This window comes from Miscanthus floridulus, chromosome 9 (assembly GCF_019320115.1).
Source record: "Miscanthus floridulus cultivar M001 chromosome 9, ASM1932011v1, whole genome shotgun sequence".
Lineage (NCBI taxonomy): Eukaryota > Viridiplantae > Streptophyta > Magnoliopsida > Poales > Poaceae > Miscanthus > Miscanthus floridulus.
Genome location: NC_089588.1, coordinates 127,402,461 through 127,419,874, shown reverse-complemented (window position 1 = coordinate 127,419,874; position 17,414 = coordinate 127,402,461). Strand labels below are relative to the sequence as shown.

At 44.3% G+C, this 17,414-nt stretch overlaps 1 pseudogene; it reads left to right on the top strand.

Annotated features, from left to right (window-relative positions):
* Positions 1 to 10,861: 10,861 nt before the first annotated feature.
* LOC136480879 (cysteine-rich receptor-like protein kinase 5) lies at positions 10,862 to 14,957 on the top strand (annotated as a pseudogene).
* The last annotated feature ends 2,457 nt before the right edge of the window (positions 14,958 to 17,414 follow it).

Below are 17,414 nucleotides of genomic sequence, written 5' to 3'. Positions count from 1 at the left end.
AAAGTTCACAGTAACACAAAGCTATGTGTTGCAGGTGTCAGTAGTAACACAAAACACTTGTTCAGACACCAGATCGTCCGACATACAAGAGATTCTTCTAAAGATCTAATTAATGTTTTTTCCATTATCTTTGTTTTTGTAAGAGCTACATGTTTTGGAATTCAAGCTAAGTACATATATACAATATTAAAATGCAGGAAACACTCAGTTAGAGAGCATGGATATATGGCCCTACTTAGGTTCAACCGACGAAGGTAGAACCTTCACCCTGATCAGTGGCGGATCCAGAAACGAGGCAATAGAGGAGCTGTGCATTATGACATCTAGGGTGGGCCTGAACCTTCTAGCCAGAGTTTTCGGGCACGTTTGGATCTCTTGTCTCACCTTGCTAGGCTAGAAGTTAGAATAGTAACGTTGTTTGGATCTCTTACCCAGCCGCCTCGTTATCCGTGCAAGCAAGAATTTCCTTGCTACACTGGGCCAGCAGGTTTGGCTCACCTGCACTGGCAAGGTTCGCCTTGCTGGCACTACTACAAAAACGATTGTAGCAACGCCTTACTTTCTTTGTAGGGGCGGCTCTACAAATGGTTGTCAAATGAGCCGCCCTTACAAATGGATTTATAGGGGCGGCCGGTGTTATCAGCCGCCCCTACAAATGGCCCGATTTGTAGGGGCGGCTCAATATCCAGCCGCCCCAACAAATTGATTTGTAGGGGCGGCTCAATATTGAAGTGCCTCTACAAATGGACGCTAAGTATTAAAAAATAAGCACTAAAATTCAAATTTTGTAAACGACCTCGGATGAAGAAACAATCACAATGAAAGTTGTAGATCTCGAAAAGTTATGAAACTTTGTAGTAGACAACTTTTTCAGTTGAGATCATTTACTACTTGAAAATACTATTTGAAATTATTGTTCCCGTTTTGTCCTCTAATTCGGAGCCAATTCTTAAAATTGGTCTAGTTTTCGCATACGAACACCGATTTCGACGTTCCATATATCAAAATCGATCAGAAAAAAAATTCGGATCCGTTCATCCCCCGCTTTGTCGGGGTCGGAGAATTTTAAATTAGTCAAAAACTGGTCATAATATCATCTTTTCGTGGTCACAACTTTTTGTCGATTTTGAGCATGTCTTCTGAAATTTCCACAGGCCACGTCTTTCACTTGTTTGAGCTCATATTTTCTGTGGTTACTTCTTTTGTGCTCCTAAGTGAAGAAACAATATCAAAAAAATAAAAAGAAAAAGTCAAAATTTCCTCATGTGACTGTGTTTTATCTATGAACGTTATTTTGGAACACTAATTGATTTCAGATGATAAAATCATGAACATAGAAGTTGCAGAACTTATCAAAATCTACAAGTTTTATTTTGGTCATTTCTTCATCCGATAAAGTGGTAATAACATTGTTCACAAAAATTTACATCTCTCTCTTATAGTTTTATAAACAATAAGAGAGATATGTAACATTTGTGAACAATGTTACTACCACTATGTCGGATGAATAAATGATCAAAATAGAAATTGTAGATCTCAGAAAGTTATGAAACTCTGTAGTTGACAACTTTTTAATTTGAAATCATCTTGTTAAGGAAAACGACATTTGAATTTTAAAAAAATTGAAATTTGAATTTTTTAATGACCTCAGATGGACAAACAGCAAAACTAAAATTTATAGATCTCAAAAAGTTATGAAACTTTGTAGTTGATAACTTTTTGATTTGAAATCATCTTGTCATGGAAAACTACGTTTGAATTTCTCAAATTTAAAATTTAAATTTTGTAAACGACCTCGGATGGAGAAACTACCAAAATGAAAGTTGTAGATCTCGAAAAGTTATAAAACTTTGTAGTTGACAACTTTTTCATTTGAATTAGTTTAGGGCCTCAAATAATCAATTTATGCTCAATTTTGTATAATATGTGGGGAACCAAAATAGAACATAGAGACAAGTGATCATGAGGTGCAGTGGTAGAGGAGTTTACGCGCGAGCGAGAGATCGCTGGTTCGAAACCTGGCCGGCGCAAAGTGTGCAAAAATCGTGAAAAAATACTACAACCGTAGAGTGAGGGTATGTGTGGCTGCCGGTGGGGACCTCATCGGATTAAAAAAAATTTGCTATTTTTCCTCTTTTTCTGTGGTTTCTGGAAATCGATTTATAGGGGCGGCTGATAACACCAACCGCCCCTACAAATTGATTTGCCTATAAATCAGTGATTTGTAGCCACCCTTTTATAGAGGCGGGTGATAAAACCACCCCTACAAAAAATTACCAACTATCCCTAAAAACCTTTTTCTACGTAGTGTGGGCGAAGCTAGGCAAGGAAACCTAGCGAGACAACCAAACGTGCCCTTCATGAACTATTGAGGCATCTGATGGCCGAGGGGCTGAGGAAGGCAAGCATCGATAGTGATAGATTATGAGAACCTTACCTTAAATATTTGTTTTCCGTACGTAGTTAACAATAATCTAGAAGTTTTTTTAAATAAAATGCACACAGTAAAGGAGACACATAAAAAACTCATAATAAAAAATAATAAACTTATATAAAAGAGAAAAGGGGGAATTTTCACATGAACTCGTGGGCCGTGCGTGCTAGAAGTGGACGGTGGGTTGTGTCTGAGCCGATAAACTTCCTTCCAATTTCTTTCCTTCTTCCAAATTGCATTCCATTCCGGCCCACTACTTATGGGCCTCGTGAGCTTACCGGTCAATGGGTACACAAAAATTTGCAGAACAAGTCCATTTGATTTGTTTCAACTATTGCCTAAGGGCCTGTTCGGTTACCTTGGATTGGAGGCAGGAACCAATCTAGCTAATCAAGATTATACAAATTAGTGAAGCATTCCAACTTGGAATCATTTCAGGCACACTCAATCCAGAGAAACCGAACAAGCCCTAAAACTGGATTTTTAGACTCTTGAACCCGTCTGATTCTCTAAACAGTTTTGGAAACGATTTTAGGTGATGCAACCACGAGCAAGGTAAACCAGACCTTTACGGTAGTTTAGGAGGTCAATTAGACTTTACAAATTTAATTTGAAAATAAATTTTCAAAAGTATCCAAATATTTTCAAGAATAAATATCCGTTTAAAAATACTAAAACCTTATTTAATATTAAAAAATTCACTCAAGGGCCGTGCCTGCTAGACGTGCACGGCGGGCTGTGACTGGGCCGATAAACTTTGTTCCAATTTCTTTTCTTCTTTCAACTCTCACTCCCTTCCAGCCCACTATTTATCGGCCTCGTGGCTTACCAATCAATCGTTAATCTGTACGGATGAATCTCCTGGGCTCCTTCTCAAAAAAAAAAGAAAAGAAGATTAATCTGCTGGGCTCGTGTTGACAGTTCAAAGCCGCAGATGCCAGCCGAAAGGAACTCGGAAAATCAGAACACCAACCCGCCATGCCTAATTTTTTACTATTTAACCTTTCTTTGAATAAAATTTATATTTGGTCTTCTGAGAGATTTAAACTCATCTTTGACCCTGGGGTCGGCGCCATGAGTCCTGGCGCCGAGGTAACACGTCTCGGCGTCACAGATCTTGGCGCCGAGGTGCCTGGCCATGCACAGGAGAAAATCCTACGTGGCCGGTACCTCATCGTCAGAATACATGGCGTCGAGCTCGGCGCCACATATCTTAGCGCCGAGGTACCGGTTTCAAAATGTGAAGCCAAGGCTGTGTTTAGTTTATGAAATTTAGGAATTTGGCTACTGTAGCACTTTCGTTTGTATTTGGCAATTAGTTTTCAATCATGGACTAATTAGGCTCAAAACGTTCGGTCTCGCGATTTCCAACCAAACTGTGCAATTAGTTTTTTCATCTACATTTAATGCTTCATGCATGTATCGCAAGATTCAATGTGATTGCTACTGTAGCATTTTTTAATAAAGTTTTTGAGAACTAAACACAGCCCAAGTGAGACACAGAGGTGGGGGCTCCGACAAATGCGACGTTGAAGACCATGCGCTTGCGGCACGCCCCATCAGCTAGAGCCCAGCGCCCGAGCCGACCAGCAGCCTGCAGCGCTGGTTCGCCTACTCCGTTTCTCGCGTCGGTTTGAAAAAACCACCGGTGGCATCCCACCGTCTTGCGAAACCACCGACACGTGGCGAACATCCAGTGGCCACGCCCCCAGGCAGCCACACACATGGCCACACGGATCGCGGCTAGGAAGCATTGCCTCTTGCTACAGTGACCCACCATCACACACACGGTATGGCCGGCCATTGCTAGAGATCGCTACCCCTGGCAGCAAAGGTGCTACCTCCGTTTTTGTTTACTTGTCACCGATTTTTTTACCATAGCAATTTTGGCCATATATTTTTTTCTACAAAAAAATTTTTAGATACATCAAGTTTTCATATATATGATTCTTTATTGAACATACTCCATTAGTGTTATATCGAATTTTTACTGTAGTAATTTTGACCATACGGTTTTTCTACAAAAGATTTTTTAGATACATCAAGTTTTCACATATATGATTTTTTATTGAACATACTTCATTAGTGTTATATATATTGAAGTATCTACGATTTTTTTAAAAAAAAAACAGATAATCAAATTTGCTACGGTAAAAAATTGCTGACAAAGTAAACACAAACAGAGAGGAGTACTTTCTTCTTCCTCTCAAGTCTCATCAGCCGTTGCACCGTGCCTTTTGAGAGTCGGGTAAGGCTGCGTTTAGTTGGTGAAATTTAAGAATTTGGCTACTGTAGTATTTTCGTTTTTATTTGACAATTAGTGTTCAATCATGGACTAATTAGGCTCAAAACGTTCGTCTCGCGATTTCCAACAAAACTATGCAATTATTTTGTTTTTCGTCTATATTTAATGCTCCATGCACGTATTGCAAGATTCGATGTAATGGCTACTGTAGTATTTTTTGGGAAATTTTTTGGAAACTAAACAAGTACTAATAATATCTCGCCTCAGTTGCTGCTCATCTTTTGCTTCTGTTCATGATATCATCTCATGATCTTTCAACTTAACCAGCTGTAGTATTTGGATGGTGACATGACTTGAGAGAGTATACTGTAGTAGTGGACCATCATAGACAGGCCAGTAGAGGTGCATTCTTTCTTCGGTCTACGGGACATGTGTGGCCTACTGGCCGTGATATATTTTCTTTTTGTTTTTTTTTTCATACTACTACTCCTACATTCTTTCTTGCAACTTTAGCATCTGCAGTAACGAAATGTATATGAATTTTGTGTCCTTATTTTGCAACTTTTTGCCTACTGTGTTTTTATGAGTTATTTTTAAATCATGTCTCTTCGTTAAAAAAGACTAATAGTACGTATTATTATTGCACTTCTAGAGATTTTGTAATGCGTGTGTATACACAATATACGGGCAAATCATGATGCATTTTAGATTTTATGGTGTGTTTTTACCATGCTACAACTCGGTACAAATTAAACTTACTCAGTCAGTCAGTGAGGCTCCATCAGGCGTAGGCTCTGACGACGACGACCGCCACGCCACCTTGCTGTCCATTGCATGCAAGACGGTGGGATGCCGCCGGTGGTTTTTGCAAACCGGCGCGGGAAACGGAGTAAGGGAACCAGCGCGCTGCAGGCTGTTGGTTGGCTCGGGCGCCGAGGTCTAGCTGATGGGGCGCGCCGCACGTGGCTGGTCTAGGTTGTGTGCGCATGTGGCGCGCATCGCACGTGCCTAGTCTCCAACGTCGTCTCTGTCCGGGCCCACCTCTCTCTGCTGCACGTTTTGAAGCCGATACCTCGACGTCAAGATATGTGGCGCCGAAATACCGGTCACGTAGGATTTTCTTCTATGCAAGGTCAGGCATCTCGGCGTCAAGATCTGTGGCGCCGAGACATGTTACCTCGGCGTTACGACTCATGGTGCCGACCTTCATGGTCTAAAGATGAGTTTAAGCCTCTCAGAAGGCCAAATGTAAATTTTATTAAAAAAAAGGTTAAATAGTAAAAAATTAGGTCCGCCATGCCTTATCACCGGCCGTCCATCGCATTTCCCATCTTGTGCTGCGTCCGACACGTGCGCCTGCCGTCCACCTGCTCTGTTGACCAGTTTCTTCCACCTTCTCGTCTACACGCTCGCGACTTCTGTCCAATATATCTCACAATCAATATATCTCGCGACTCTCAGCAGGCCCCAATTTTTTACGACTTGGTTATTTTTTTTAAAAAAAAATTAAGTTTGGCCGTCTAGAGACGTAAACTCATCTTTGAACTATATAGGGTCGACGTCAGAACTTATGGTTCTGAGGTAACACATCTCGATGTCACAGATCTTGGCTTCGAGGTGTCTGGCCATGCACAACAGGACATCCTAGGTAGTATTGACGTGGCAAGTACCCCATAGATCTTGGCTCCGAGCTCGACGCCAAAGATCTGTGGCTCCGACCTCGGAGCCTCGGAGTTATGGATCCTAACGCCGAGTATGGATTCAAACTCCACGGCCAAATTCCCCTCGCCGAGACTGCTTTCATCTCTTCCTTCTCGCTCTCGGGTTTGCCACTGGATGGGAGACGGGGAACGGAGAGAGAGCCCGTGATACGTAGATATGCATGTGCCTCAGCGCACCGGCACCGCCGCCGTGTCCGCCGGCGCCGCTTCCGGTCGTGCACTCGATCGCGTGCGCCGCGGGAGAAAAAAGTATGCGCCAGTGTACGTACGTACAAACGACGGCCGGTCACCGGTGACCGCAAGCACTGTGCCGTCATGCCGTGGAAGCATCTGCTACTGCTTACTACTATACTGCTAGCTAGCAATCTTTGACGTACGCGAGCGATGGTTCATATTCGTCGGCCGCGCGCTGCCCGCGAGTGCGCGGCGCAGGATTCGTTCATGTGCGCGGCGTTATTGCGTCGCTGACGCGCCGGTCTGCCGCTGGGGGCCGGGGGGGCGCGGGCGGCCTCGGTCGTCGTCCTCGTCCTCGGCCACAAGGACGTCGCTGCCCTTCTTCCTTCTGCGGGGCCCTGGGGGCCGGAGGGCCGGAGAATAATTGGTGGCGCGGGGCCCGCTCGTCCGTACGGACATGCCGACATGCCGAGGTCTCCCTCCGTCTCTCCCCGTCACCAGTCACCACTATCTAGGCAGGCTCCGTGTATCTTGCCTGCCTTATCCCGCTGCGAACCTGCTACCTTTGCCGTCGGTCTACTCCCTCCGTCACAAGTACGTGATTTTGACTTTTCGAGAAACAACCTTAACTAAATATATATTAAAAATATTAATATTTATAATATATAATTAGTATTGTTCGATAGATATTTAAATCTAGTTTTTTAATAAATTTATTTAGAGATAGAAATATTATACGTATTTTTTATAAGTCGAGTTAAACTTATCGACACGTCAATCGTGACGACAAACGTCCATAGACAGGCCTATGCCGTGTGTGCTCCATGCTCGTGAGCCCATCGTCCACGTACTAGGAGTACATGTCGTTCCACCCGATCAGCTGCGACGGTACATGTTGTGTTATAACCTACATGCTTTAGGCATAATTACCACATTTAAAGAGTGTCATTTGGCAAAAACAATCAGCCTGTTCGGTTGGCTGGTTCGTATCGTTGCTGGTTTGTGAAGAAGTACTGCTGGCTGATTTGTGTGAGAGAAAAATATTGTTCCGGCTAAAAATTTACGATCGTTTACGACAAGCCACAACCAAACGAACAGGCTGAATACCAACATTAATAAAGTCCTATAACACATTTACCAAGTGAGGAACAGATACACAGTATGAACACATAGGGGGTGAATGGTTCATGGATATAGAGGAGCCTAGGCGTTGAGATGCATGGAGCGGATGATTGGTAATAATTATTTTTGTGAGATGCATGAAGCAGATGTTTGACGTCAGGATCCATGACTCCGAGCTCGGAGCCGAGATCCACGACTCCGAGGTCGGAGCCATAGATCTTGACGTCAAGCTCGGCGCCAAGATCTGTGGCTCCGAGCTCGGAGTCAAGATCTGTGGCTCCGAGGTACCGGTCACGTCAACGCCACCTAGGATGCCCTACTGAGGCTACTGTGCACGGCCAGGCACATCGAAGCTAATATCTGTGGCGGCGAGACGTGTTATCTCCGAGCCATGAATCCTGGCGCCGACCCCCAGAGTCCAAAGATAAGTTTACGTCTCACAGGAGGTCAAACATAAATTTTCTTTAAAAAAAAGACCAAATTGTAAAAAATTAGGTCAGCAGGCTATGGCCACGGCTTTGCGGTTCCTCTGGTGTGCACTCCTCCGCTTCCTCATTGCCGCCGCCCCTTGGCACTCCTCCACTTCCTCTGTTGCATCTGCAGCCGCTGTCTTCCTCGACCTTGGCTTCAACTCCTCTTCCTTGGCATGATGCTTCTTGCCTTGCTGCAGGTGCGGAGGAGTCGGCCGGCAGCGTCCCTCTCTGGTTGTGCACATCCTCCCTCTATACCTAAATATATATCATTTTCGCTTTTCGAGAAATAACTTTGACTAAATATATATTAAAAAATATTAATATTTATGGTACATAATTAATATCATTGAAAAGATTTTTGAATCTAGTTTTTAATAAACTTATTTGGATATACAAATGTTGCACGTATTTTCTATAAATCAAATCAAACTTGCGGCACGCACATCAGTGTGACCGTTATTTAGGGATGGATGAAGTATAGATCCGGTGCCCATCCTTCGAATGCCGTTACCATGGCCATGGGCCAAGTCAGATCTTGTGGTGAACACTGTCGCCCTGAGATGCGAGATGGTAGTGGTACGCCTTCACTTCCTCGTGATTTCTCTGTCATGTTGCCCTGAGCAATAGGCTCTGTTTAATGTCATCGTGTGTACGTTTATCTCCCCGCAGTAGGCTCATACTTCACAACTGATTTGTGTTTTCTATACAATTCTACTCATATATCTGTAATAAGCGGACATGTTTGTACTTCTGTCAACATATAAAGTTCAAAAGTGCACAGAACATTTGCCACTTCCTAGTGCATTCTCGCATATTTATGAAACCCTGATTCGGTGTGGGCCACACTTTCATCGCCTCATACTAGACCTGGCCTTCGGCGCCGGCCGGAGGTCATTCCACTTATTTCCCCCTGCTGGGATTAGCTAACCCAACAGGGGAGACGTGGTGGAGAAACAGAAGATCCATGGCACACAGGTACGAGCATGTAGATAGAGGGGATACAAGAACACAACTAAAGATCCAGAGGCAGTGTTCACCGTGCTTTGGTCGAGGTTAGCGCCTATAGCTCTCGTCGTCGACGACAGTCGCGGGCGGCAGCATTTGGCCGGAGCGCAGGAAGAAGGTGGAGAGGATAGGGATGGAGAGATGTGAAAGGAGAAAGTTGGGAGGGAATGAATTCAGATGAGCGGGGCGCGGTGAAAATGAGCGAAAGTTGGGAGGGAGTGAATTTATCGCACGAGATATCAGCGAGAACTCGTGTGGAAATGAGCTGCTGTGGAAGGTAGTATATCCCACGAGATATCAGCGAGAACTCGTGTGCAAGCTGCCGAAAATGTCCATTGACTTGCACGAATCACGGGGTAGCGACTGCCGCGCGATAAGGACCGGCGCGCCAGGCCGTTGTGGAAATTTCACCTTGCCTGAATCGCTTCAGTGCGGCGAGACCCAGGGAACTGCTTGCCCGGTGGCTGCTCGCCGGGCGGCGAGACAGCGAGGTCCGTTCAAGGTAGAGCGATCGAAGCGATTCAGGACAAGCAGTTCCCTGGGTCTCGCTGCACTGAAGCAATTCAGGACGTGCTAGCTCGCCAGTCAGGCAGCCACGACGAGGTCCCCGCGATGGGATCCGCAGCCCGATCGGCTGGGGCTGGTTGCCCCCTCACATGGATACTATTTATATGAACTAACCAGCAATACTTCTCTCTCATGTAAACGAAACCAGCCAACCGAACTGTCGGTCATTGCAGGAACCACGGAAAGGCGGTAGAGCGGAGGACCGGACTGCCCGGCCCGTGGTGCGCTCCTCTAAGGCTTGTGTTTGGTTTCAGACTGGTCAAACTTGTCTGGAGCACGCGTCAGTCCCAGGCGTCCGATTTCCCACGCCTGGGGACAGGATGAGCTGCCTGACAGGCATCTGCCTGCGAGGGCTCGATCCAAACAAGTTGTTCGTGGAAATGCTGCCTGACAGGATGAGCTGCCTGGCAGGCATCTGCCTGCGAGACTGTGACCAAGTTGTTCGTGGAAATGCTGGGAAGTGTCCCGTCTCTTCTCCGTCGGCGTCGGCGTCGGCACGGCACCTGGAGGGTTGAGCGGGACGTGTCAGCCAGCTATCAGTCGTTGACTCCTCTAGCCGTCGCCGCGGAGCTCGCTCTCCACGCGGAAATCGAGAAATGGGAGATTTTCTGTCATGGTGTTCCCCTGTCTGGTGCAAACCCAACTCTCTGATCCTGAAGATTTTGTGGGGTTTTCGGGCGGTGTTCATCACAATCATCCGTGTGCGTGCAGGGCGAACACAAGGTGTTCGTGGAAATGCCACGCAGCCTTGGTTCAGAAAGGACAGTTCACGCAGCAAGGATCAAAGGCTAAAAACCGTCCAACATGTAAGAGGATCAAAGACAAGGTCTCTCAGGTATCAAACATCCGAATTGCATTGCATGTAAGATATTCAGGTAATTGCACCCTCATTGATGAGTCAAAACACACTCAATTTCGAATGCTGTATCACTCACACTCCCACCACGGATCTATCCATGGTTTATATACTAGTTCCAAAAGGGTCACAGTAGTAGTATGGAAGTTGGAAATCTTGAACGTGTGGGACCCCTTGTCGAGAGCTGCTGCTACGCGTATGACCACTCTACTTACCTTTGTCTTTTACAGGACTAGTCCACCATTAGACCATGGTTGTTACCATCTACGTTGCTTCCTCAGAGCTTCTTTCATCCACCTAGTTGGCCAGAGCTTGTTTGCAAAAGATTGTTCTTGTTCTATTTGGATGATAACTCTGTAGCACAAGCAGTCCAATTTCATCACTTGTACTGCAAGCAACCAGTAAAGCAGAGAGAAAATGGACATCGCGAAGCTTGCAGGGGCTGATGCTGTCAAGCTTGTCGTGATGATTGTGCAGGCAGCTCAGACTGTTCGCCATAACAAGAAGACCTGCCAGCAGCTAGTCCACCATGTGCAGATAATCGGTGACCTCCTGAAAAAGCTGCAGACTCCGGAGATGATGCAACATCCAGAGACTAGGAACGGTCTTAATGAGCTTGAGGAGATTCTTTGTGAGGCATACATGCTTGTCACATCCTGCCAAAACAACAACTACATATACCACCTGTTCACATGCAAGAAGCAGGCAGATCGTTTCCGCATTCTGCAGAATAGGATGAACTCGTGTCTCCAAATTTTCCCACTCATCAGCCACATTGACACCACAGGCCGCCTGGACAAAATTCTTGAAATCATACGGCCTCCATGCTCACAGGTATGGTAATTGGTAAGATAAAAAGTAATTTGTTATAATTGCATCAATCATAAGTAGTTAGAAATAGTCTGGTTAATTTGTTCCATGAAGGTCTTGTGTTGAAAATAAATATGGAGCACCTCTAAATTGGTATGGGTTAATAAGAAATAAGAATTGTAAACTGGTTGTGTGCAAGCTTGGTGACAATGAAAGCTTCTTTAAGTTGTTTTTCTCCAAAAATATGCTTGAGACATTGTTGAAACTTGAATCTTGTGAACCTAATTGGCTCCGTGATTCCTGTTCACCCCAAAAAAACTGATGGTCTTCGTTATTTCTAGATAATAGTGAATATGAGAAACAAAGTGCACTTGGGGGATTACAAATTTGTATACATATGGCATGACCACATTTACATGGTATTCTTTCTCATATTTGTAGACTTCCTATGAAGCATCATGCAGTAGTATAGTAGGATTCAAATTATCCATGTCACATATTAATTTATTTTAAGAAACGTCTTCTTTCCAGATTCTTGGTCCTCAGGCACCTATTTTATTATTTCAGGTTGTAAGAGATGTGCCAAGAATGCTTGCAGGTTGCTCATCTTGTGACACCAGGTTAGAATGTGCAATTATTTTAGTGTAGCCCCTTTTTATACTTTTTTGGCTGGCTTGAACCTGACCTGAGCCCGATGTCAGGTAAAAAAAAGGAGAGATTTGAGTTTCATTTCAATTTTTAGACAATAATGTCAATCTATTTGTATATGCTAAAAATACATAATGGATAAGTTCCATAAATGTTAACAACATATTTCCCTGCCTAATTTTTGTTGCACATTCTGGAGACTTCACTAAATAACCCCATTAGTTGGCTTGACATTTGAGCTCCCTTGTGTTTTCATCATTCATAGTTCAATAACTAACATTTAGTAACCTGTGGTTTTGCTAATAGTTTGCATCTGGGATTTCTTGTATTGGCATTTTTCTCAATGAGATGTGGGATTCCTTGAATTGGCAGCGGTTATGGTACTTTGCATCCTCAATTATATTGAGAGTCTTGAGATTCTTTAGTTATTTGGTTATGTTCTTGCACACTACCAGAAGAATCAAGTCTGTCTACATGGTTTTGTTAAGTGGTTTTCTACTTTAGAGAGAGAGTTTCGTGAAAAGTCCTGTACACAATCTTGAATTTTGAACCTTTTTTATACTGTGATATGTAAGATGCAAGGATAACATTTTTTTTCTTCTTCCTTAGATAGCACGATTGAATTTACTCACCTTGTTAGTGGCAGGACTGAAGCGTATGGTAAAGTTAAAAGATGCTCCCTCCAATTGAATTGCGCAGGTATGGCCCATTAAATAGAGAAATGGTGATCAGAAACTACATCAGTATGCTTGTGGAAAGTAGCATTGTTTTGGAGCGCCAAATAGATTGATTTTAAGGGTCTCAAAGATCTTTCTCCTGTCATAACAGAGGCACTCAAGTTCAGTTTGTCCCAGTTGGTTGATGCTACAAACAACTTCTCCGACAGGAATCTAATTGGCAAAGGTAGCTTTGGCTGTGTTTACAAGGTAGGTGTCCCCAACCCCCCCACTAACACATGCCAAAACAGGGTAAACGAAATGACGCCCTAGAATGCATTTAACAAACTCTCATTGAATTTTGACCAAGGTAATAGTTACAATATATAATTTGGATACATGTAAATAGCATGACTAAATTTTTCAGAAGAATTTCTTTCATCTGCTTCATTGATGAAAATATGACAAAGAAAGTCAGTCACCAAAGTGGCTTCAGATTTCAACTAAATACATACGAGCATATATGAACCTAAGACTTTGAAAAGTAAAAAAAGTGTCATATTAAATTACGGATATAAGTTTGCCCCCCTATACTTTGATATGGTCATCACTTACGGATATAAGTTTGACCTTCTAGACTTTGATACGGTCATCCCGCTGCAGCACTGCTATTGAGGTGCCTTCTATAATCTTCTATTCTATTTCAACTGTGCTAATTTGCAATAAAGTGGAAAAGGTCATAACTATCAAATAGCATTGCAATTTTACATTAGATTAAAAACTCCACTATCATGTAATCGAACTCTTTATTAGGTGCCACAATAAAACTCTTCATCACTATAGAAAGGTGTGGTGGGGTGCATTGTAGGTCTGTGGGTGCATTATTGTACTCTTTGGTACCCTCTCTTCATAATCAAATGATACGCAGCTCTCATGTGCGTTTGAGAGAAAAAACACTAGAACTCTTCATTGAGTAGCCCAACCAGTTTGTGCAAAAATATTGATCATCATTTGAATATTATGTTTGCATTCAGGGTCAACTGCATGATGGACTTGAGGTTGCTGTCAAAAGATGTTTTGAGTTACCTTCTTCACCTAATCAACTGGATGTCCAAGATTATGAATTTCAAAATGAGATTTGCTTTCTTCCAAGGCTTCAGCATACCAATATAATTAAGCTTTTGGGAGACACTATGCAGGAAAGAGAGAGGATTTTGGTCTATGAATATATGTCAAATGGAAGCCTCGACTCCTTCATCTTTGGCATGTGTTCACTATTTTTTAGGTCATCTCAATTTTATACAAAATATAATGTGCTGTAGTGAGCTCATTAGAGTAAGCATTCTGTACTTAGGTGCAAGGACAAGAAGGTTGCATCTGGACTGGCCTACACGCTTTCAGATAATTGAAGGAATAGCTGAAGGGATGCTTTATCTTCATAAGCTTTGTGGACTACATATTATACATGGAGATTTAAAGCCAAGTAACATTCTCTTGGATACCAACATGAAGCCCAAGATTTCTGATTTTGGTTTATCTAGAACATATAATCCGGGAGTAGATGAAGAGTTTGCTGACCGCATAGTGGGCTCAATGTAAGATGTTATCAGATTGGTATCACGATTGTGATGGGTCGGCACAAGAGGCTCTTTCCTTCTTATTTTTCGAGAACTTACATTTTTATTTCCCTGTTGTAGTGGTTTTACTGCCCCTGAATGTCGGGAAAGACGTGTTTTCTCCATCAAGTCTGATGTATATGGCTTCGGAGCATTGCTTCTCGAGATAATAAGTAGACAACGGTGCTTTTCACTTGCAAGTGGAGAATCTGGTGATGATCATGGATTTCTGAATAAGAGGGTGCATAGAACTTTCATACTATCTCCATCTTTTTCAATAATAAACATCCAGCATGGACCTTTTAGTTAAATGCACCACTAACTGCCATTAAAATGGCAATCTATGATGTTATTTTTATTTTACTTTTGTTCCCTCACCTCAGGCGTGGCAGTTATGGAGAGCAGGCAGTTTGATCAAGTTTGTTGATTCACCCCCAGGCAACGAATCTGAGAGGATGGAGATACTAAGGTGCATCCAGCTAGCACTGCTGTGCGTGGAAGAGAACCCTGCAAACCGGCCCACCATGCAGGAGGTTGTTCTGATGTTAAGCAGCCACATTTTTGCGTTAGCCACACCTCAGCATCCAGCTTACCTCCGGGGCTGCTGAAATGGTGCGCACACACTCATAGCGTATCTGGTTTTGGCAACTTGGCGGAGCTTGTCGAATGACATCCAGGCATCCTGAAGATGCAAAGCATTAGCATATTTTCGCTGAGCAGGCAACCATGGATGACACTGTACAAAAACCATAACCTTCAGCGCAATGCTCGTACTGTAGGCTGTAGCATGCATGCCAACACCCTGAAATAGAACATTTTGGTCAGGGTCTCTTCAGGATCTGTTCATTATCGGCAATGGCGGGTGTGTTTGTACTGTTACAGACCAGATCTGTAGTATCAGTCAATATTGATGTTTTCACTTGTCTAATTTCCTGCAAGGAAAATTAGACAACGGCTCCTCGTACCGGTTGGTCAGGACGTCCGGTCGGCACTCTCGCGTGCAGGGTTCGAGCCCCCACGGGTGCGCTCGTTCGCCTGCCGGAGTTAAAAAAATCCCCTCGTCTGTCCCAAGTTCCCAAAGCACAGGTTAATGGACCGGCCCACTCACAGGGTTTTCTAGCCCCTGTGTAAGGGCGGGTCACGGGGTTCAGGGGTTTTCTCGGCCTGCGTGAGAAGGTCTTCTTCCTTAAGCACAAAGTTGCGGGGGCTGTCTGCCCACCGTAGGCCAAGTTTTTTTTTTTAATTTCCTGCAAGAGCCTTGGTGGCGCTCATGGTTGCTGACCTTGCATGAAGCTCATTTTCCGTCAATCAGGTTCTCTGGTCTGGGAAGCAAGATTCTTGTTTCTTTGTATGTGCATGAATTGGATCAGTTTTTTTGAGAGTTTTAGGGCAGTGCCCTGTCTTTCAGCTAAAGTCAAAAGACAGATACCATCCATTACAGCACTGCAGGTGGTATACCACCGGAGAAAAGGCATGAATTGGATCAGTTTGGAGGTCATATCTCTTCTACTTCATTTAAGTGGCAGACTCCAGATCCAGCATAAAAGAGATTTCATAGGAGCCCCTTGAGAGTTGATTAGAGATCCATATTTCTTATGTTTTTTTTTATTTTATTGAAAGGGAAGCAATAGATCGTTCATAGCCGCCGGCTGGCCGGAGCTCGCCGTCCATAACCGCCGGCCAGCCGGCTGCAACTGCAAGCAGTTCCCTCGGTGTCGTCGCAATGAAGCAATCCAGGACCAGGACGGGCAAGCTCGTCAAGCACGGCGACCACAGAAATGTAATGCCACGCAGCCTTGGTTCAGAAATGGAATTTCACTCACGGAATCGGGTTGACCTCCGTGCAACGATAAGGGCACGTACAACGGGCCTCCGGATGCCGTCTCTACGATGTGAAAATTGCAAAAAACGCCCCCGTTCGCAGCAGTAAATGAAGGAAGAGAATGGATCCGTCTCTTTGCGAGACGACGGCAAGCGCTCGTGCTCCGAGACGCAGTGGCCGACGCGCGGATCAGCTGTACATGCGGGCGAGAGAAAGATTGCGCCAAAATTGTGCCTTCTCTCCTGCTCGCAGGCATATTCGGCGGGCAGCAGCCACTGCCGGACCTTCACGCGCGGCCGTCGCCGGGCCTCCACCCTTCATATGTCTAGCACGAGCAAGGAACTAGCAGCGGCTTCATGGCTAGATCTTGCGATTCACCCCAACTGTACTCCCTGCTCATTGTCATGGTTAATTTGATATTATTTTCAGATAATAATAATTAGTTTCTCTTATTTATAATAATTAACTAATGCTTGAATAGGCTATTTTGTATCGACAAGCAACACAATAGAATACATGAATCATATTCATACCTGATCTTAGCTATATGCAAGCATTAAATAATTTATAGACAGTGAAATAGATAACCATTGTACAAGTTCTCGCCGTCTGGGGGTTGTACGTGCCCTAAGAGGCTCAATGACAAGGTCTCAAACATTCACATTGCATTAACTGCAGGTGAGAAATTCAGGCAGTAGAAATTGTTATAATCACCTTGTTCGCTTGTTGGTTTCAGCCAAGCTTATTCAACCAGTCAACAGTATTTTCCTCTCACAACAAACAAGCACCAGGCAGTCCAAACCAGCCTAGAAACCAACCAGCGAACGCGCTGAATAACTTTCGCATTCAGTATCACACACCCATCCCAATTCCCATGTCCTTTCTTCTTCCCTACTACCACCGGGCGCCGGCTGGCCTGCCTGGTCGACCGCTCCTGCTCATCCCTGTACCTGCCTGCCTTCCAAGAAAAAGTAAACGCTGGGGGTGGCCTTGTAGCAGCTGCCAGAGCGGTGGAAGCGGTCTGGCGCCGTCACCCGGCCGCTGTCAATGGCGGAGCTATCGTCCTCCGTCATATGCCGGCACCGGCAGCTCTCGCTGCAGAACGCCCTGTCGCCTCTGTTACATGCATAACCGTACGCCATCGTCAGAAGCCAGAGAATACACGACATCATAACTGACACATGCATGCATGAGTGCCTTAGCTTGTATGTGGCGAATTGAACTGACCTGTACATGTAGATGTCCATGCCCTCGGTGAGCTCCCT